Here is a 23,077-nt window from a genome sequence, read left to right on the forward strand (position 1 = left end):
TGTTGTTCACCTAGTCAGGTCTCCAGGACCAAGTCATGCTGGATGCATCAGCAAGACTTGGACATTTCTCTGCTCATCAATTGTTTTCAATGAGATACTTTGAACATATATTTGTGCTAGAATTATCTTAATGAATATCTCTAAAAGAATATTATTTTTCAATAACCATAGTGGAGGAAGGAAGAAAAGATGAGCATAGAAGAGTCAAGAAAGCCAAAAGTCAATACATAACAACTTATGAAATTGGTTCACTTCTAATTAATAAGTAAACCACTTCAAAACATGGTATCTCAAATACACAATCCTTTATTATAGATAAAGGTCATCTGTCTTGGTCAAGTTCATCAGAGTACTTCTCTTGGTCTTGGTTGAATTCATCATACATTGATAAACCATTGTCTGGTTGGTTGGTTACTAGGTGTCCCAGCAGGATATACCATACTTGTTAACCCCAAAACTAGTAAGGTATTACAAACATACAAGGCATGTTGGCGCTGAGGCTTACAATTCTTACAACATTGTTTTGCAGCATTCTACTACTCAAAGCAAGCCACATGATCTGACTCAGAAGAGGAGAAATAGGTTTCACCTACAAAACCACATCACCTAGGACATGGCTGCTGGCAGGGAAGAGAGCTGTAGTCATTTGTAAAACCTGCTCCCCCAATGTCAGACATAAAGAAAGTTAATGTATAGAGCATGCTGTCAATCAATAATTATGATGGCTTTAATTGTCAACTTAATACAACCTAGGACCACCTAAGAAGAGAGTCTCAGTAAGAGGTTGTCTACACTGGGTTGGTCAATGGGCATGTCTAATGGGGGTTGCCTTAAGTCAATTGATGTGGAAAGACCTAGCCAACTATGAGTAGCACCATTCCCTAGACAAGAAGTCCTGAACTATATAATAATGCAGAATCTGGAGTACACACAAGCAAGTAATTATCTATGTGTTCATTTTGCTCTGCCCTTGACTTTGGATATGCTGCAGTAAGCTACTTTAGGATCTTGCTGCCTCAATTTCCTTGCTATGTTGGAGGCTGGAGTGGGGCTAGGAACTGTGAGCTAGGAGAGACCCTTTCTCTCCTGTATTGCTTTTCATGAGGGTATTTTATCACAGTAACAGAAATGAACATAGAAAAATTACTAACAACAAACAGAGTTTCTTGACTTAAATAATTACAAGATTGAACCTAGAGACAAAAATGACAAGGCTTAAAAATGGAGTAAATGTGACTAGTTCCCTAATTAAGCAAATTAAGCAAAAATTCCCTTATGACCTATCCAATCTCTAGACCAATGTGTAAATCAAGATGTAATCAAAACTGTCAAATGTGTGAAGACATAACCAGCAAGATAAGATGATTCAATGTCATAATTATGAGTAAAAGCTAAGAACCTAGAAAAGAGACCAAAGCAAGGCAAAAATTGATAGTGGCAGTGGGGGAAACAAAAGACACGTTATGAGAAAGTAGCAAGGAGACTAGGGAGCAAGTAACAGAGTGGGAGACAGGGATGAGAGGAGGTAACGGGAGGAGAACCTGCTAAAACACACTATTCAATGATGCCATGATGACAACTAATACCTTGTATGCTAATTGAAAACATAAAAGTTAAAAGAATCACAAGTTATCCCAACAGAGCCATGATGACATTTATGGTTTGGTGACTAATGTTAAATGAATCAATAGGCTCTGATTCTAAATCCAAATTAATGTGTGCCTCTCAGAGAATAGGTGACATTTTCAGATGTTCCTCAGTAAAGTAAGCAACTCAGGATAATAAAGAGTGATTACAAGTCCATCGTCATTCACTTGAAAGAGTGCTATTTGTAAGTATGGTTTCTCTACTGTAGCTATCCATTCATTCTACAAATGCCTATTGAACATGGTCTATATGCCAGGCATTATCTGCTATGCAAGAGACAAGGAATCTATCATGATGAAGTTTTATTTGTAATTCATGAAAGCGAGCAAATAAGATAAGTCAATGCTTAGCAGGAAACATGTAAAGGTTTCAAACTGATAATAATGTGATAGGCTTGATGAGAATAAATAGGAAGACCTGATAAGAAAGTATTTATGTGAGATATTATGTGATACAAAACAGAACAGACTATAATATGCTAATATGCAGACACACATATCTCAGAAAATTTATTGAAATTTTGTACTAATTCCTGTCATGAGCAAGAAGCATTAGGGGAGTGGTAAAATCTTCATAATCTCAGGCACAGCCACACAGCAGAACCCACACAAGTTGTATATTTTCCTCACTGTTCATAGCTATCAGCCAATGCTATCATGTAGTTCTTTTCTACAGGTCTCTTCCAGGTTATGATTCAGAGATCTAGAGGTTTTCCTGCTAAAGCTAGCATGTTCTTTGTATTCAACCATGTAGAGAAAAGATACCAAAATGTAGCTCAATAGAAATTGTCAGAGAGTCATTACAGTTAAATGATTGAGGATATGAGAGTCAATGGGCTCCAGTTCATATGTCTAAGGTAAAGTGCGTCTCTAAGATTGTAGGTGGCACTTTCAGCTATTGTCCAATAAGAAAAACACATCAGAGTATAACAAGGAATAATCTCTAGTCATTTGTAAGGGATTTCATATATACTTCCAATGTTATAATGAGAATTTATCATGTAATATATTTAGATACATAGGGCTTAGACAAGACATTATGACTATGACATATCCTGCCATGGAGGATGTAGAGGAGTCAAATTGACATCTAAATGAGAAATAGAAGGAAGAATATTCTAGATAGAAAAAAATGCTAAAAATGCAAAATAATTGAGACCAGAGATCGTGATATAATTGATAAGGAACTACAAAGGTTCCAGAACTCATGATAAGAGTGAGACAAAAGCAAGCCAAAGACAAACAAAGCACAGCAAGAAGACAAAAATGTATTTAAAATACAAAAGGTGACTATTAAGAGGTTTTTAGTACAGTACTCATATTTAATGCCTCATGTTTTATAACTACATGCTTTGGATAGTGGACTAGAAAGAACGGCCATTTGATCAACTGTGCTGTGTGAGAACAATATGGATAGGAAATTCATCGGCGAAGGGAGATAGACCAGTAGAGAAGTGGTGCCACAGATTGCATGTTAGTTTGCCACAATGGGCATTTGGGTTCATCTACAGATATGAAGAAAACTGCAAATGTGATGAAATGGGTTTGGAGAATAAATCAACAATCAGATTGAAAGGATTAATTGTGAAATGTCTTTATGATAGTCAAACACAGATGGGGTGGAAAAATTTAGAACAAACCTCTGTGACTGGCATGATTAGCCCTCCCTCAGGTCATATGTGGACTTGATGCCAGTCAGGAGTGCTCATCTGCAAGGGATGGGCACAATCACTTGGGAGAAAGTGAAGCCTAAGACCTTCTGGTTGGCAGAAAAATAGAAATGCTCCAATAAGGAGCCCCGGGGATTGAGCTCAGGTCATCAGGCTTGTTGGCAAGCAACCTTATCCACTCAGCCGTGTCACCAGCCTCTGTCAGTGGAATTGCACAGAAGAAGCCAGACTGAGATAAGCTAACAGTGGAAAGTGCGGACCAAGTGCCCAGCATAGTGGTGATAAGACAGAATTATCTCCTCTTTCTAGAAGACAGAATCATCTCCTCTTTCTAGATGTTTTGTGGAAGGATGGTAGAGATAATGTTGGGACTATCTCATGGTAAGAAGTAAGATCAAAGAAGGCTCTAGTAATGGCTTGCCTACTGTCACTTTTCCATCTAACTATATACTGAGGAACACCACAGGTTGAGCTGTTTGAGGAAATGTTTTAAGTGTGGCACACTGTAACATTTCCAGGCAGAGAGCTCAGCACTCAGAAAGTCCCCCACAAATTGCATTTGTTATGTTACTCCCCAGATTTCACTTTCTTCCCTGAATTCTGGAAGCCTGCATGTTTAGTTTGGAGTTGTAGCCTTCATACCTTTCCCAATCTGCCAGGTTTCTTCCATGAGTCCTCCCTTACAACTGGAAATCTGAACTCCTTGGAAAATAGCACAGCTCAGAAAATACGTGCTAAATGTCAGTCCTTCAGCCAGATGTCAGCATGGTGACAACATTTCTTGCACACTGTTCTGTGGATAAGAAAGAGGACAGATTCCCTGGGCTCACTGGGGTAAAGAACAACTGGAAAATAATCACCAAGCTCCTTCAGATGTCATTCCCCTGCCTCTAACCCGAATGCTTAGATTATTACGCTCACATTCTGTTAACTCCAAATCATTTCCTTGAGTTCTTATCATCTATAATCCTCTTCAAAATTCATCTCTCATAACATGTAGGCCTATGATTTAGATTCTCAAATCAGCGTGAAGTCATCATACTTAAGTAGCCCACAGTATGCTTTTTGTTGCCACTAAGTCATTTGGACCAGAACTGGAGAGGAACTGCAAGAGTTGTGCATAATATCCTCCCCAACATCTGTCCCTCCATATTTGTCTTCTGTACCATGTCTTCTTGCCTCAGGGCTCCAGCTTTGTGAGTTTCTGCATGTAGCTGGAGCCTTCACATAAATTCATTAAGAATCAAAGGTTGGCTGGATGTGGTGGTGCATGCCTTTAATCCCAGCACTCAGGAGGCAGAACCAAGCAGATCTCTGTGAGGTTGAGGCCAACCTGGTCTACAGAGTGAGATCCAGGGCAGGCACCAAAGCTACACAGAGAAATCCTGTCTGAAAAAAAAAAAAAAAAATCAAAGCTTGCCTTATTTGAAAACACTGGGTAAGACTAATAACTTTACATGATAATAAACTTGAGTCCATAGCTTTTGATCTTTTAAAGTTGATTTAACAATTAACAAAGACAGAAATAAAACCTCATCCAGGTAGCCATGAGATAAGTTCTACATGTACAATATCAAATTCTCATACATGCTCCTATAAACAATCCTAGTGAAACTCACTGGAACACACACACACACACACACACACACACACACACACACACACACACAAGTGGAATGGAGGCCAGTTGGGAAGAGGTTGAGGATTAATGGAGGGAGACAAGAGAGAGTAACACGAGGGGAACATGATCAAAATATATACATGTATGAAAATGTCATAATGAAACTCATTATGTATAATTAATATATGATAATAAGGATAATATTTTTAAAGTAAAAATTAAAAAGTAAAGACACCAAGTTCAGTTGCACCTGATTGTCATTACATCTGTTGCAGAATTACCATGCCAATCTCCTTTGCGCATGCTCCTGATTTCTTGCTCCTAACTGCCCACAGTTTGCTTTCCTCATAATTATATTAAATTAGATAAATTAAAGTCTAAGCAAAACTAATTTTGCATAATGTCCCAGTCCATTTGTGCAGAGTCTCTAAAACCCTCTACACTTTCTCTCTAGGCATCCAGGTAGCTAATTATTTAGCCTCCCAGCAGCCTCCAAGGCACTTCTGATCCTATGTTTAGAACAGAGAATGATTCCATTTGATTAGGAGGGGAAACAGTGCCCACAGCTTTCCTGCGATAACATGAAAAAGTCCATCTATGCAAAGAGGATTGTGTAATTTAGTCTCTGAAGATTCCCCCAGATCCTGAAATAATGTGTACTGGAGCATAGGCACATGGTCATTATACCCCAGATTTCCTCATTTAGGAAATCAATTCTTAAACATCGGGGATATGCAAATTCAATTATTTTTGAACTGCAGAATGATAATGATGCTTTGAGAATGTATTAGCATACCCGCGTGGAGCAGGCTTCTCCCCTGGGTGCCTTGCCACCTGTTGAACTAATTTGGCCTCATCCCTGGACATCTACCATGGTCCACATTTGACAGGGTAGAGTGACTTAACCTGTTGTCGGAAGAAGCGGCCAAGTCACAGGCGAGAATCCGAACTCAGCAGAGTACCTCAGAGAGAAGACAAGAGCTAGAACGCACACTTAGCCAGCCAGCCACTAGCCATCCTCTAACAGTGCACCTTGGCAAACAAGCGCCATTGAAATCTAATTAAGAAGTTTCTTCTCTGGGCCATGGGGGATCTGCACAATGACACGGAAACAGCTCTTAACTGCATGGTGCTCGCTGTGCAAGCCCTTGGGATTTCAGTTCTTTTTCTATTGTTCTTTTTAAATATTTCAGAGCCACAGGGAAGTTCTGTTGCTATGGTTCTAAAAGAGGAGAAATCCATTTAATTCTCCATTTGATTTTAAACTATTCACAGAGAAAAACAAATTGTGTTGTACACCATCTTCCCTTCACTGACTCAGAATCTTCCAAACTGGCTGAGGTTAATTATCATAAGTAGATGGTACAAAAATGGGTGACAGTAACATATATACATACATAGATTAATACATAAATAGGTAAATGATAATAGACAGATACATGACACATACTAATATATAGATAGATGATAGATCAATGCATATATTAATATATAGAGATGGTATAAAGATATATAATAAATCAATAATATAGAAATACATGTATTCATGTATACATTCAGGTAATGGAGAGAGAGAGAGAAAGAGAGAGAGAGTAATGTATATATTTTAAAACATAGATACATAGATAGGTGATAGAAAGGTAGATAAGTGTGAAAATAGATGATAGGTAGATAGGGAAATAGATGATAGATAGATAGTTAGATAGATAGATAGATAGATAGATAAGTAGATAGATAGCAGATATAAAGGTGATTGTTAGATGATAGATCATAGATAGATATATAAGGCGTATATATTAAAACATAGATATAACATGTATAGATATATAGGTAGATGATAGAAAGCTAGACAAACATCTGATAGGCAGATAAAGATAAATAGATAAGTATTCAGACATGGTAGTTACATACACTGCAATTACCCTATGAGCCATCTCCCCAGCATGAGATCAGCTATTTTTGAACTCCCTTTGTATTTGGCCTCTGCCTCTTTTTTCAGCTATCCTTTACTCGTGGAGAAGACAGTGCACATGGTAACCTATGCACCTGCTGGAACAGTCTTCATAGGCCCCTGACATCTCATGTGGGGATCATGATGGAACTCCTTAGCAATGAAGATGCCTGAAGGTCTATATGGAAACCTGGTGGAAGCTTCCTGGTGGAGATGGAGGCAGGAGCTGGAGGTTTATGGCTACTGAGAAGAAAACAGAAAACAAGTAGTGAAAATCGAAAAGAGCAGTCTAATACTAGAGTGGAGAGACTAATGAACTGTGGGATTAAAGAACAAAGGAAAGAGAACAACACCAAAGGATAAACCAGAAGATCTGGAAGATTCTTTTCTAAATCCGCCTAAATGATGGTTTTACATCCAGTTCTGATACACTAAATATTAATGGTAATCTACTTCTTTATACCTCAAGAAAGCATTACGAGGTTATAATTTAGTACTATTTGGATACAGAGAGGCTAAATTGATTAGGGTCATGGGCACTATATTTTATTATTCCCATAAAATGCAAATTAAATTCCCCTAATTAATTTTTTCCAGAAATACTGGTTCATTTTGTTGGACATCTTGTATGTAATTGCCTGTAGAATGCAAAGGGTCACCAGAAACTATCCTATGCCTAGAAGCAAAAACAGAGAGAAGGTCGAGGGGAAGCCCAGCCCCCAATCCAAGGGGCATCTGAGACCAGGCCCTTTCTTGTAGGACTCAGGGAGGAGCCCAGATGATGTCATGTAGATCTCAAGTTGGTGGACCGCTCCATCCCATGCATGTACAAACATAATAAAGAAATGCAGAGAAGGTTATCTACTCGAAAAATGCAGTATTTACTCGAAAAATGCAGGAACATTTCCTAACATAGCACCTACCATGATCAATTTAAATGGTGGTCTCAGATTATGGTTATTTGGTGAGCCAAAGTTTTGGTTTTGCTGTCTCCTCAAATTGCCTAGTAAATAAAATCGGAAGCTCTGAAATTGAGCTGTCTGCATTAAGCCACTGATACACAGTTCATGGGAGCATTGCCCAAGTGAGTCATAGCTCTCTTCCAAACCTCGGTTTCCTCATCAAACCAGCAATGAAGAAATTAGTACCACTACCAAAGGTTCAACAATGCCAAAACCTCTGATACACTCGATGTTCAATGCATATTCATCATAAATATTGCATTGTTGTGCGGTCAGCTCACTATAGAAGGAGGAAAATAACAGTAGATGGCTTACAAGGAGTCACAAAGAAGGTCACATAACCAGATCCTGAACAGCATGTTGGAGTTGATGAGAGGTGGGCTAACAGTGCAGGCAGCTGGGAGAAAGAGCCCGGTTGAGGGCTGACTGCAGTAGATAGAGCCAGATCACAGAAAGCCTCAGTGCCCTGGGAAACTTAGACTTTGTAGGAGTGCAGTGATGAGGAAGGATGAGGGGAGAAATGGAGGCCTGACAGAGCTGACACAGACAGCTGTTGGACATCTGGGAAAGATGCCTGGCAAGAACAAACAGCATTTGTCTCCCAAATTTAAGCTGAAATCAATAAAGTCTATCCTCATGAAAAGAGGCTGTGCTTTTTGTTGTTTTGTTTTCAATTTTTCTTTATTTGTGCTTTACTGAAATTTTTCAAAATGATGTTATTTATAGTAAAATATACAATGGCTAGGAGACAACAGTAATTATAATGATCCTACTTTCTCAAGCTAATAACTTTCAGAATAATATTTAAGTAATTTTCCAGCTTTTGTTTGACAGTTTCATGTTTTTATTTAATGAATTTTAGTAATTTTCATCCCCCATTCTCCCTCCCATGCCTTCTCCCATTGGCTCCTCATTCTCCCTCCCCACTCCTCCCATTGGCTCCCATTCTCCCTCCCCACTCCTCCCATTGGCTCCCATTCTCCCTCCCTACTCCTTCTCCAATTGGCTCCCTTCTTCATTATGGCTGCCTGTCCTCTTCTCTTCTTCTTTCCATGTATAGTTCAGAATATTTGAAGGAATGTAACAAAATGGCCAACATTAAGTACAATCATACAGCATGGGTTTAAATTTTTTGTAAAATATCTAGGAGTTTGGGGTGTGTATGTGTGTTAATGATTCATTGTTTTGAATGAGTTGGAGAGACAAGTGAGGATAATGCAGAGATAGTAAGATGTTGTTTCCCATACAGATATACGAAAGCTGGTGCTAGTATTGTTTTTCTTCTAATTTTATTCAAGGAAACATTTTATTTTGAGGGTTTGGGTTATTTGGGTTCTTTTGTTTTTTTACTTTTGTTTTTGTTTTTGGTGTGTGTGTGTGTGTGTGTGTGTGTGTGTGTGTGTGTGTGTATGCTCATATGTATATATTTTAGTCCAGCACCAACTTTTAAATGCTAGAATTTGCAAGAGCATTTTAAAACCAATCAATATTTCCCAAGACATGAAATTTCAGCCCACATATGAATGTGGTTTTTCTCATTTGATGCTTACATAACCATTGTTACATTTTGGTTTATGTGTGTGTGTTTGTGTTTGTGTGTGTGTGTCTATGCACATATGTACATATTATATCATGATGTAGGGAATGAGGCACACATGTGGAGGCCAGAAGACAACTCTGGGGAGTCAGTTCTCTTCTTCCCCCTTTATGTAGGTTTAGGGAATCCAACTCAGGCTGTCAGGCTTGTATAACAAGTCTATTTACCAACTGGGCTGTCTCACCAGCCTGAGAGATTTCTTACCACTCAAACATTAAGTTCTACTTGGCCAATTTGTTTATGAACATGTCATTTATTTTTTTTGTAAGATTTGGGATTAGTTCTCGGGTAGTTTATGTTGCATACTCATGACATCCACTGAGCTAGGCAACCATTACTGTCCAGCATACAAAGAAATGTAATTGTAATAACTGTATATCTCAACAGGTATTCCCAGCAGGAGGACTCCCTCCCCCCATATGCTGTTTTGCACATAATGCATTTCCTTATTGCTTCTCTGCTCACAATGGATAATCACATTCTTGAGAAAAGGAGAAAGCCTCCATCTCTGGGGATTTACTATGTGAGTTCCGTAGGACATTGAAATTGGACACATTTATAATCATCCATTAAATACAGTGGTGGAATTTGCTTCAGGTCCTAAACTCCCAGGGAACTGCACTTGATTTCAAACTCTTCTCATGCTGCAGAATGAGCAGGATGACTAAGGTTTGAAGGAGTCAAGATGCCAGAAGAGGAAACCTCACTATTGTGTATAAGGTTGGCAACATGCTTGCCCTCTAGTGATATGTATTCAGTGGTTAGCCATGGTTCTCAAAAGATCAGAGGAGAGCTGAAACAAAATGTCTGAGAGACTGGAAACAAATTCTAGGGGCTTCAAAATATTAAGAATGTAAGGGTAGGGTTCAAGGTCACCCAGGAGAATGGGTTTTCTGCATACTTCAGACTTATAGCTACAATTGTAACATTTATAAGGCAAAATCAAAAGAAATCTGAGAAGAGACAAGCTCTTACCAAGAAAGAAATCTGTCTTCCAACTATTAGTTATTAAAACTTCTTAGCAGATAGGCGGGTGAGGGCAGAAAACCCCTCAGCATGGTCCAGATTCCTATAAAAATAGCCAAGACAAAACAAGAGTAAACTCACGGGCTAAAGAACCAGCTAACATTTCTGATTAAAAAATGGTAGAAATGTCTTTTTTATTTCTCTTTTATATGTGTGTTTATTTTATGTCTATGACTGTTACCAAATACATGCAGTGCCTTTGGAGGCCAGGAGAGGGTATTGGACCCCTTGGAACTGCAGATACAGAACGCTTGAGCAGCCATGTGTGTGCTGCACCTGACCCCTCTGCAGGAGCAGCCCATGCTCACAACCACTGAGCCACCTCTCCAGCCCCTTTCCAGTTAAGTCTGTTTGCAATTGTACTAGAGATCTCAGTCACTGGTACTAAAAGTGTGTGTGTGGGGGGGTATTGAAAAAAGAGAAATGAAACAAAACTTATTTCAATATAGTGTGGTCATATACATAACAGAATCAAAATGTGAATAAATTTAGTATAAATTTAGAAAAAATAAAAATAAGGGCTGTTAGCAGGTCAGTGTTTAAATAAGATGTATATCTATATATTTTGTTAGTAAATTATTATAACATAAAAGTATTTAAATATTATTTAAGATCAAAACATCAAATGCCTAAGATACAGCATACAAAAAAATGCCTTCAGGGTAACTATGCAGAAAATTTAAAATACCTCACTGACAAGTTGAAATCTTTGAAAGTAAATAAGAATTTTGTCATATATGAGTTGGAAGGTAGAGTATTTAAGCCTGTAAAAACTCTCCAAGTTGACCTATACATTTGGTGCAAACTTATTAAGAATTCAGTAAATGAGTCTTCATATAAATTTGCATGCTAATTCTAAAACTCACATTAAAATGAAAGAAGAGCAATTGAACACACTGCCAGTAACATACAGCACATCCTACAAGTTTTGAATAACTAAGAATACTATAGTGCAGCATATGGTCCCCCATGTTGGAAATACAGAAAAGAGTACAGAACCAGACATACATATGTGGTCACTTGATTGATGAACAAAGTGACACTATGGAAGGACCCAAGTCTGGGTAACCTTTTTTTAAAAAGCACTGCAAACCATAAAAAAAGGCAGAAATGCAACAAGAAAATTAGGAATCCTCCTTACAGGGTGCATTGTGAATAGAAGAGTAACTAAATCTTCAACAGACACATGTGATACTGTTCCATCCCTGGTCTTGTCAAAGAAAACCTGCACCAGATGGAGACAAACAGGCAAGGGGGTTTCATTCAAGACTCTTTCACTAGGGAAAATAAATTACTCTCTACTAATGTAGTGAGTCTGGGGGCAAGGATCAGAGCCCATGCAGAGAGAGACTGGACAAGGTGAAAGGACAGCTGTACCTAGTTGTTGACACAAAGAAGTTAGATCCCTGGTCTTCTGAAGACACTAAACTCCATCTTCTTTAATAATTGCATTTCAAGATGATGGCTTCCAGGTCCTTGAGGAAGACACTTTCATGTTGTACAAATGAACAGAGATTAGAAGAATATACATGTTCTGAAGAAGAAAAAAGGATCCAAGCAATGGGAGCTGTAAGGCTGAGAGTCAGGAAGAAAACTGTGTAGAATTTAATCGGGAAGATGGGAAGGACAGGCCATCTTGGCTAGTCACCACAGTATAAAAAATTACAACTACAGTGAGTGCTCAATCCTACTGTACTAGGGAAGTTGGAGCTTATTTTAGCAGATAAAAGTACTGAAAATGCCAAGTATCAGTGAGACAATGAATCAACTAGAACACCTCTAAATTGATGGACAGAGAATGCTATGACCAAGCAAGTACACTCCTCAGTTGGCTCACAAGAAGCACACAGGTGCAGACATACATTGAACAACAATGTGTATTCATAATGGGTTTATTCATATCTAAATACCTGAGATAACCAACAAGACAGTTCATTAAATGTGGCATATTCCTATAAAACATGGCAATGTAATATCACCTATAATTATTACTGAAGGAAATAAAACAAGACACATATATGATCCCATATATATGAGATTCATAAATAGCTTGGAATTATCAATGGTGAAAGAATTTGAGAAATTCTTTAATAAAAGTCTATACAGAGATTTACTTACAAATGCTAATGGTGGATATTGAGAACAGTGTCCGTGTCAGTGTGCACAAGACCTGCACACAATCAAGCCAGAGAAAAATCCCAGGACAGAGGAGTGAAGTGGCCATGAAATCCCACACCAAGCTAAAAAGATATCTGCAATCGATACCTGCTAAGAAAGGAAAGAAATCAGTTTTCTTCATTGGAATGACACGTGGTGCATCATCAAGATGCCAGGGCAAGCTCTAAGCTCAGAATTAGTCTACCAAGACAAAACAGACTCCATGCTTGGCTTTTTGGTGTTTTGGTTTTTGTCTTTTAATATAAAGAAAGAACATGAAATTGGGTGGATAGGGAAGTGGGAAAGATCTGGGAGGAGTGTGGGGAAAGAATATGGTTTATATATATTACATGAAATTCTCAAATAATAAATAAAAACATTAGTTTTAAAAGATTATTTTGATTTTTTGAGACAGGGTCTCAGTATGTAGCCAGAGCTACATACTGGACATATTAACTAGATATATAGACCAGGCCAGTCTCAAACTCACAGAGATCCACCTGCCTCTGCTTCCCAAATGCTGGTACTAAAGGTATACATCACCATGCATGGCTGTTATTATTTTAATTTTTAAAATTTTATGTCTGCATGTGAGTATTTGCAGATGAATGCAGGAGCCCATGGCAGCTAGAGGAGTTACAGGTGGGTGTGAGCCTGGGGGAGCCATGTCTCTAGCTCCATAACACCAAAATGTCAGGGCCAGTAATACGGCTCAGCAGGTAGAGTCGTTTGCTGCCAAGCCTCAGAATCTGAGTTCAGTTCTCTGGAATCCATATGGTAGGAGGAGAGAAGATACTCGAGAAAGTTCCCTTCTGACCGCCATACCTGGCCCATGGCACGCCCACCCACCCACTCACCCTCCCCCTGCCACACACAAAAAGTAAATAGACATAATTTTAAAAGTTTAATTGGTTTTATAAAAAGTCTTTAATACTGCTTTCAATAAGATATGGAAATGAGGAGTCAGACTGCAGGGCTGGTCTTCATCTGGCCATTGTTTAGAAGTAACTAGTGTTTACAGTTCATGGATGTTTATGCTTACAATTTGTGAAATTTTCTGTATGTAGGTGATACTAGAAAAAAAAGTGAAGCTGGAAAAATAGAGAGCTAAAGAGGGGAAGAAGTTGCTGAGTCCCAAAGAATCCCCCCCCCTTTTTTTTTGAAGAAAAAAACATGCATGTGGGCTGAAAGTAGGGAGGCCTTTAACTGGGGACATTTTGGTACTGAATTTGATGTAAAAACAGCCAAAGGCTGTCAGCTCATTTTTATCACAAGCAGGCAGGCAATTTGTGCATAGGAAAACAAAGTGCTTGAATAATCCTCGCATTTCCTTGTACAAATGTGGAACCCGCGCTCCAACACCCAGGGTGATGACGGTCGTCACTCTCTTCCTGCTGCCGCTGTTTCATGGTTGGTGTTCTAAAATTAGATGCGAAAAATGCCTCAAGTTGGTGTTTATTGAATTTTCCCACTTTATTTTAAACTATAGAATTACAGGGGATATTGAGTGCTTCCTAATTTTCCTTGCAAATGCCTCCAGCCAAACATCACTGGGGACCTCACTACTATCTGCAAAGAAAGAGCATTGGCTCAGTCAGATGGTCATGGGTCAAACACATATCTTTAACCTTACATGATCTTTAGTAAGTATGATATCTTTAGCAATGGTTCCCTTACTAACATCAGGATAAATTTATCTTGTTTAAGATTAATATGAATTTAAAATGGTATCATTTTTACAGCCCTAGCCCATGGTTCTGTCCACACTTTGGAAGTGATAAAACGATGAGGAGAAGAAAGGGGTTGAAATATTGTCTTAATTTCTTTTTATTTCTCTTTTATGTGTATATGGTGTCTTGCCTGCATGTATACAACTGTGCATTGCTTACATGCTTGATGCCTTCAGAGGTCAGATGAGGGTATCAGATTCCCTGAAATTGGAGTTACAGATAGTTGTGAACTACCATGTGGGTGCTAGGGATCAACCTGGGTCCTCTGCAACCAATGCCCTTAACTTCTGAGACATTCTTCCAACCCCTGAATATTTTTACCACTAATACATAAGATATAAGCCATGAGATACATCTTTTTTAAGTGTGATTTTCTGCTACTCCAAATTAGTATCAATAAACCATGTGAAAATTAATTCTCATAGCTCAAATCAACATTTCCAACATAATCATTACCTTCCCTCTAGATTGCACTTAGAATATGTATTTACATGGATGACATCATGTCATTTTTAGTGACTCTTCAGGGGATGGACTGATGGGAACATCCACACTTAGATTCCAATATTAATTCACCAGCAACCCAATGGTTATGTACCCATTTCTTCACAATATTCAGTTAACAGACCTACCCAAGCCACAGAAGGTACTGTTCACTTGGATATGTTTTATTTCACCTATGTTTCCACAATGAAGTCCACATTTCATCAGTAATTGTATAGTGTACATTTTCAGAATAACCTCAGATGTCTTCATCTGCCTAATAAGACTCTACACAGATTTCTTCTAGACACTTGTCCTGAGAGCTAACTCTTGCTCAGAACCCTTGTTTTTTTTCTTCAGAACATGGATCTTCCTCTAGTCTCTATCCAGCTGTGCAATGCAGAAGTGTCTTCCTCAAGGGCCTGGGAGGCATGACCGTGAAATATCATTAAGGAAGGTGGAATTCACATCTGTGGAATAAAAGAGACCCAACTTCCTCACCTGGCACTTAATAGTCACACCTGGTCCATCACTGTGTCTTTCCTCTGGCTCCAGTCTTCTGATTCTTCCCCACAGGTTCATCCCAGGGCTTTAAATTCTCCACCTTCTGTTTTTGTTGAGTGGAGAGTAACTTCTCTTCCCTAGTCAAACAGTCTTAACTATATCTCCTTGCCTCTTTTAATAGGACTGAGGATATAGAACCCTTTTGCCTGTTTTTATGGCCACCAGAGACTAGAGTAGCCTCAATGGGAGGAAAATTTGCTATGTTCTTGGAGTGTGTGTGTGTGTGTGTGTGTGTGTGTGTGTGTGTGTGTGTGTGTGTTGTAAGACAACTTGCTAAACAGAAGAAACATGTTTCTTCCCCCAATGCTTCAGTCTCAGTGTTATGACTCAGCCTATTATCGTTCAGTTTGAGAACTTCAACTCCATTATGAAGACCTTTCTTGAATCAATGATGGCCATTTGCCTTTGGCTGTTAGACGCCTTAAAGAAGATGCCTGACTACAGGGGGCTTTGTATTGCTGAATCCTCAACTAGCATCCTTCAATGATACCCCCAGGCCCCTGACAGCTAATTTCTACCCTGCATTTTTCTTGTATCATGAGATTATCCTCCACACTCTAGATGGTCAGAAAGTCTCGGATTGGCCACTATGCACCCGGCCCACAATCACTGTCTCCAAATTATATGTCTCTGAGTCTTGGATGGATAGCTTGGAGCCAAAGTTCTATCTGCTGGAACAAACATTTGTTTGTTGCAGAAAAACCGTTTTTCATCTGAGATAGTGCCCAAGAATAATTAAAATACATATTTATTTTAGTGCATGGGGCCATATTCAATTAAGAGTCCTCATATAAGTGTCATCAATTGAGAAGTAAGTAAAGTTGTTTACCATAAGTCTGGTAGGAAAAAAATAGAAACAATCATTATATTAAAAAAGAAATACAACTTTCCCTTAAACAAATAAAAGTTATCAGAAAGAATATAAATCAAAACTAAACCAAAATATTACCTAACTATAAAATTGGCAAAGATTCAAATTATTAGTAAGTCAAACTGGCTTTGTTGGTGGGGAGATGAGGAAACAGGCATATTTGTGCATTGATGGTGGCCGCCAGAGACTAGAATAGCCTCAATGGGAGGAAAATTTGCTGTGTTCTTGGAGTGTGTGTGTGTGTGTGTGTGTGTGTGTGTGTGTGTGTGTGTGTGTGTTGTAAGACAAATTGCTAAACAGTCTTAGAAATGAAATAACTGGAGCCAGGTGTTGGGGTGAACATTGGAAGATCAGAGAAACAGAACCAGGGACAACTAACCTCACCTCGCCAATTCCTCAGCTGATCTTGTTTCCTCAAACTAGAAGCCTCTGAGTCCTCATTCAAATGGATCTCAGCTGAACTGCTGCTAAAATCCTAAAAGCTTAAAAGCCTATATTCCTGGTCCTCACTCATTATATACCTTCTCGTTCCTGCCATCACTTTCTGGGATTAGAAGAATGTGTCACCATGCCTGTTCCTGTGTAGCTTTGAACTCACAGAGATCTGGATGGATCTCTGCCTCCAAAATGCTAGGATGAAAGGTTTTTGTGCCACCATTTTCTGGCCTCTATGTCTATCCAGTGGCTGTTCTGTTCTCTGACTGCAGATAAGTTTATTAGGGTGCACAATATATTGGGGGACACAATATCACCACAATGTGTGTGTGCATGTGTGTGTGTGCTTCTCTCTCTCTCTCTCTCTCTCTCTCTCTCTCTCTCTCTCTCTCTCTCTGTGTGTGTGTGTGTGTGTGTGTGTGTGTGTGTGTGTGTGTGTGTGTGTGTTTCTTGGCATAGTTGTCTCAGCACTTACAAACTTTGTATTGAAGTTATATCTCTACAATAAAAATAACATATGTAAGATTATCCATAGTAATTATGAATATTGGAAACAAACTTTATCCTTAGTAGAATTGTTTGAAAAAAAATCATGTTACAGTGGAATACTCAGCAACCATAAGATGAGTAAAAGCAGATAGGCTATGGTGGCACGTGCCTGAAGAGATCCCAGGAGACTTCCACATTAAAGCCAGCCTGAGCAATATAGCAAAACCTTCTCTGAAAGAAACAGCAACAAAAACTAAAGAGAACTTTTAAAAACTGATAAAGATTTTTTATCTGTAGTATTTTGGGGAGGAGGTTGTTTCTTAAAGATTTATTTATTTTTATTCTATATATGTGAGCATTTTGCCTGTATGGGTATAAGTACCCTGTGTATATGCCTGGTGCCCTGGGAAGCCAGAAAAAGAATGTCAGGATCCCCTAGAACTGGAATCATGGACTGCTGTGAGTTTTTGTGTAGATGCTGGGAATCAAACCTGGATCCTCCACAAAAGGAGGAAGTTACCTTAAGCACTTAACCATCTCTCCAGCCCCATCTATATGGTATATTTTTACGTTGAAGATTAAAGTATGAAAGAGTACATATGACCTGCATGTTGTGCAAAAAAGGATGACAATAGAGAATTAAACACAGATATTTAAAAAATTTATTACTAACTACATATTCGTTTAGATATTATATATACATGATTTATTACCTTAATTTGATCAAAGGTAGAAAAAAACATGTATGTATAAAATTCTTGTGATGCAAGTATGAAGACCTGAGTTCAGTCCCCAGCACCTGTGTAAAATCCAGGCATGGCAGTAAATGCCTGTAACCCCATCCCTGGGAAGTAGGAGTGGAGGATGCTCTGGGGTAAGCAGCCTAGCCCAATCATCTCATCCTAGGTTCAATGAGAAACTCTGCCTCAAAAAGCAAGGAAGATATTCTAAGTCTGACCTCTCTCCTCCACATACACATACATACACACACACACACACACACACACACACACACACACACATAAACACATACACACAAGAATGAATGAAACTGAAGGTGTTTTATATTGTATGAATTTTTCAATAAAACACAATAAAAGAAAAAAGATGTAGCTCTGATATTTCAAAGAACAATTTTCCAATTCAAAGCAATAATATGACTGCCAGATATGTACACTTAATATCCAACCTTCTTTCTCATTCCAACCCCCTTTCTTGCTATCCATTCCTCCAATTCCCAGAAAAAGGAATGTTCTGATGGTAATGTACAGTGGAAAAACAGATGACACAGGAGGTAAATAACACATATAAACAGAGAGAACTGAGATTGGACCATCCCATCCATCATATGGTCCAGCTTCATCACCGCTCTTAGGGAACAGGACTTTGGAGACATCTGCACACGAAGAACCAACCTGTAGAACCAGCGGAGCCTATCTCACCAACTCACTTACCCATTTCAATAGTCCCTGAATTCTGTGCTCTACCCCTCTCTTGAGGAGTAAAGAAGGTTCAAAACAGAGCCTCAGCCCTGCAGTAAGATGCTGAATTCATAAATTCTTGATTTGGAACATTACTGAATATTTTAGGATCTGATGTACTTTAGGTTCAGACGAGGCTTTCATAAAGTAATTTGGAGATATATGAAATTCCCATTATTGCAGGTGAAATGTTGATCCCTATAGATAAGTGAGTCGAATAAATATCTAATTATTTTAACCTAATCACTGTTATTCCTTTTCATCTCCCAACACTCTTGTCATTCCTTATTGTTTTTTCATCTCCTTATCCCCACTGGCAATTTTTAAAAGTTGATCCTTCTGCGTTCAATGGAGATGAAACAGGCTTAGCGATGAAGGATTACACAAGTCCCCACACTTCCTGGGGATTACAAGCAGAATTAGCATGGCTGTCTAATATGAAGCCACAGCTTGGGGGTAGAAAATGACAGGGTTATTTATTCTCCCAAATCCTGAGCATTGCTAAGTTGTTATTAATCATAGGGAATTCGGGGCTGAGACAGGGACTTCATTTAGAGCCAGCAAACTAATGGGTTTTTGAGTCTTACAATATCCTCCAAACAGTGTCTCAACATTTGTGTTGGGGGGATGATACATAGATTCTAAAGACTCTACAAACTGAAATTGTGGAAGTGACAGTCTAGCCCACCTCAGTAACCACAGCATTCTCATTAGGGTTTAAATGATTTTACTTCTCAAGTTATCAATTTTAAATAATAATTTACATTTTATGTGGTTGTTTTGCCTGCATGTATGTCTGTCCACCACAAGGATGTCTGGTATTGGCGAGGACAGTAGAAGAAGGTGCATTGGATAGCCCAAAACTGAAGTTACAGGTAGCTGTGAACTGCCACGGGGGTGCTAGGAATCAAACCTGGGTCCTGTACAAGAACAGCTGGTACTTTTGGCCACCAAACCATCTCTCCTTGCCTGAGTTATTAATTCTAGACAACCCCAATCTTCTCGCTAAAATAAAATTATGAAGAAATCTCTACCCTCTTGTAAATCCTCAGTGGTGATATTTTATCTGTGTACCCCAATAAAGCTTATCTGAAGACCATAGGAAAAAGCTAGCCACTGTGTTAAACATAGAAGTCAGGCAATGGTAGCACATGCCTTTAATCCCAGCACTAACCATGGGGGTCTGGAGGTCTGTACAGACAGATAAGAAGTGACAGAGCTGGGCAGAAAGAGGAATGGATGTAGCTGGACAGAGAGAGGAAGTGAGATGGCATCAACAGAAGGGCATATAGGCCTGGGTATATAGGAAGCAGGTCTCTTTGGAAGCTGAGGATTGATAAGGTGAGGTTGGCTGTGGTTGTCCTATTCCTCTGATCTTTCAGTTTTCACTACAGTATTTGGCTCCAGGTTTTTTATTAATAAGACCATTTTGCAATACATCTTACAATCCCTACCCTACTGCTGCCTTACTTCAGTCTTGTCAATTATACTATTATTTCATTCCTTCCGGTCATTAGCTTGTCAGCGACAAAAGCTATGTATCAGAATTTGTGTTTTGAGGTTTTCCAGCTCTAACTAATACTTTAGAAGTGATTTTGATTGTTTTCACCCCAAGAAATGCATAGATGGTTGAAGTAATAGATAGGCTAATTAGATTACCATACATCACATGCTCATGTCAGAACACCACATTGTACGCTTAACTCTGGACAATTCTTATAAACCAGCTCAAAATATAAAAGTCAGGTTGAGATGATGGCTCAGTAGATAAAGTTTTTGTTCTGCACACATGAGGAACTGAGTTCAGATCACCAGTGTCCATGTAAGAAACTGGGCACAGTGGATTGCAACCCCAGCATTAAGGCCCAGCGCCACTAGACCCCTGCAGCTTACTAGCTAAGCTGCCTAGCTGACTCAGGGTACAAGTTCAGTGAGAAGCCTTATCTCAAAAAGTAGAGGTGGAGAGTCATAGAAGAAAAATGTTTCCTATCTCCAGCTTCCTCATGAACACACGTGCATGCTCACATGCACAGATACACACACCTACACTATCAAGTACACATACATACACATACCAAAAGAATATAAAAATTTACAATTTGGAAGAATGGATAATAACTTTGTAATTACTTGTAAATTGTTTCACCCCTCTACTCAGGAACAATTTCTGTTGTTTCATTTAGATTTTATATTGCCAAAGCTTCTAACATTTGTTTTGTTCTCCAAATACCTATAATAATGTTTGTGATATTTTATATGATTGATTTTCAAGACTGAAATTGCCTCAAATGATATTTACATAGTCACAATCATGGCCTGTAATTCATGTTGAGTTGAGGGTTTGATCTTATAAGAAGGATTTCGTTCGCTTGCCTGCTTATTTTTCCAAACAAGGTCTCATGTTGCTCAGCCTGTGTGCATACCCACTATTTAGTCAAGGATGACCTTGAACTCCAGATCCTGATGCCTCCACTCCCCAGTGCTGGGGTTAGAGGTATATAGCACTCTATCATACTCAGCACTAGGGAGGGGTTTTAACTGAATGTCACTAGGTCCTACCATCTTCATCTCACCAGCACCCCAAGATTCTAGTTCCAGTTTTATCTAATCTATGAACCATTCCCAGCACTGTACAGTGCTGCTGTTTCTTGTAGCGTGTACTATCTTCTTTTGCATTATTTTTTCCCTGGGATTCTTTTTGGGGAGTTCCTTTTAAAATATGACCCCAAGAAACCCAGTCTTGGTATACAAGAATGGTTCCCAAGATGACAGAGACCAAAACAAGTGATGCACAAACTCAAGACTGCACAGAACAAGGTCTAAGGGGGACTGAGGAACTGAAGTGTGTCTTCAGTCAGTGAGGCAGCTAATCTCCATTATTTGGCTCAGAAGGAGGGCCTTAGATAATGGCTAAGCACAAAGTGACTTCATGCAAGCCTGAGTGAACCTGGTATATCCAAAGCCAGTATCTGTGTTGTTAGGCATATCCATGTTACAGCAGAGTCAAGATTTGTAAGGCACCAAACATATACTCCTCTGATGGCTGTCTTTGTACATAGCACACTTGGAGACTATGGGGAAAACCAACCAGAGTCCTGGGGACAATGCTGTCAGTGAAGACCCAAGATGGCTACTGTCAGGTCAAGCTGGGTCCCCACATGTAGGTTTATCTCACTGTGATGTTTCACAGGAGCTTGCAGGGATTATAAGTATTTTATGCAGTATTTGTTTAGTGGTTTGACTGAGTGTTTGCCTCAAGGTTTAAAAATAAAAAATAAATAAATAAAATAAATGGAAAATTGCTGCAGGGATAACCCCAAGCCACAGTGGGAATGATGGGTATCAGTCTATGGATGCCTCAGCCTCCTGTCCTTCAGAGGGACAATTCTGTATAATGTGCTGTGTGGTTCCTAAGAAGTTCACAGCAGGACAGAGTCACAGTCACCTAAAATAGAAACCTTCTAATACTGTGTTCTTTATTGGTTGTTATTGTCCCTGCACTGCCCGACTCTCACTTTCCTTCCAGCCTGCCTCTTGGGATGACCTCCCTATGGACCACGTGGCCCCCATGGTGCTCCCCCTAGTTTGATCCTGGTAGTCACAGGACAGAGTAACCAGTATTCCCAGGAGGCTTGGGCTCTCTCCAGAGCTCTATTAATCATTCCCTTCTCCTACAGCCTGTTCCCTTGTGTCAAGAACTCATTTAAGCTCTTGGAATGTTTTGGTGAGGAATTCCTGATAAGGGAGCCAGACAGAGAATGGGTCATAAGCCTGAGACCAGCAGTTTGTTCTGGAGCTGGGCCCATTGGTAAGCGAGATTTGAGAGGACCACTGTATTTCTCAGTTATATGATGTTTGGCACATCACATGTCTCTGTCTTTACTATCTTCTCCCAATTTCCAAGGCTTCTCCCATATTCTCCATGGCACTTCCTTTGATATATACAAGGCTTCTCCCACAGTCTACAAGGCATTTCCATAATATACAAGGCTTCTCCCACAGTCTACATAAAAGGCTTCTCCCACAGTCTACATAAAAGGCTTCTCCCACAGTCTACATACAAGGCTTCTCCCACAGTCTACATACAAGGCTTCTCCCACAGTCTACATACAAGGCTTCTCCCACAGTCTACATACAAGGCTTCTCCCATAGTCTACAAGGCTTCTCCCACAACTCCACAGCTTTTCACACAGGTCCTTCAAATTCACTCAAGGTTCTAAGCCTTCTCCCACAGGCTCTGAGGCTTTTCTGCCTGTCTATAAGGCTTTTCCACAATTTCCACAGCTTTTCCCCAGAGAACACAGTATTCTTACACAGGCCCCAAAGCTTCTCCAATGGCACCAAGCCTTTTTTTTTCCACCGGCCCCAAGGTTTTACCCACATGTTCCAAGAGC

The sequence above is a fragment of the Onychomys torridus genome, chromosome 7, assembly GCF_903995425.1.
Source record: "Onychomys torridus chromosome 7, mOncTor1.1, whole genome shotgun sequence".
NCBI classification, from domain to species: Eukaryota; Metazoa; Chordata; class Mammalia; order Rodentia; family Cricetidae; genus Onychomys; species Onychomys torridus.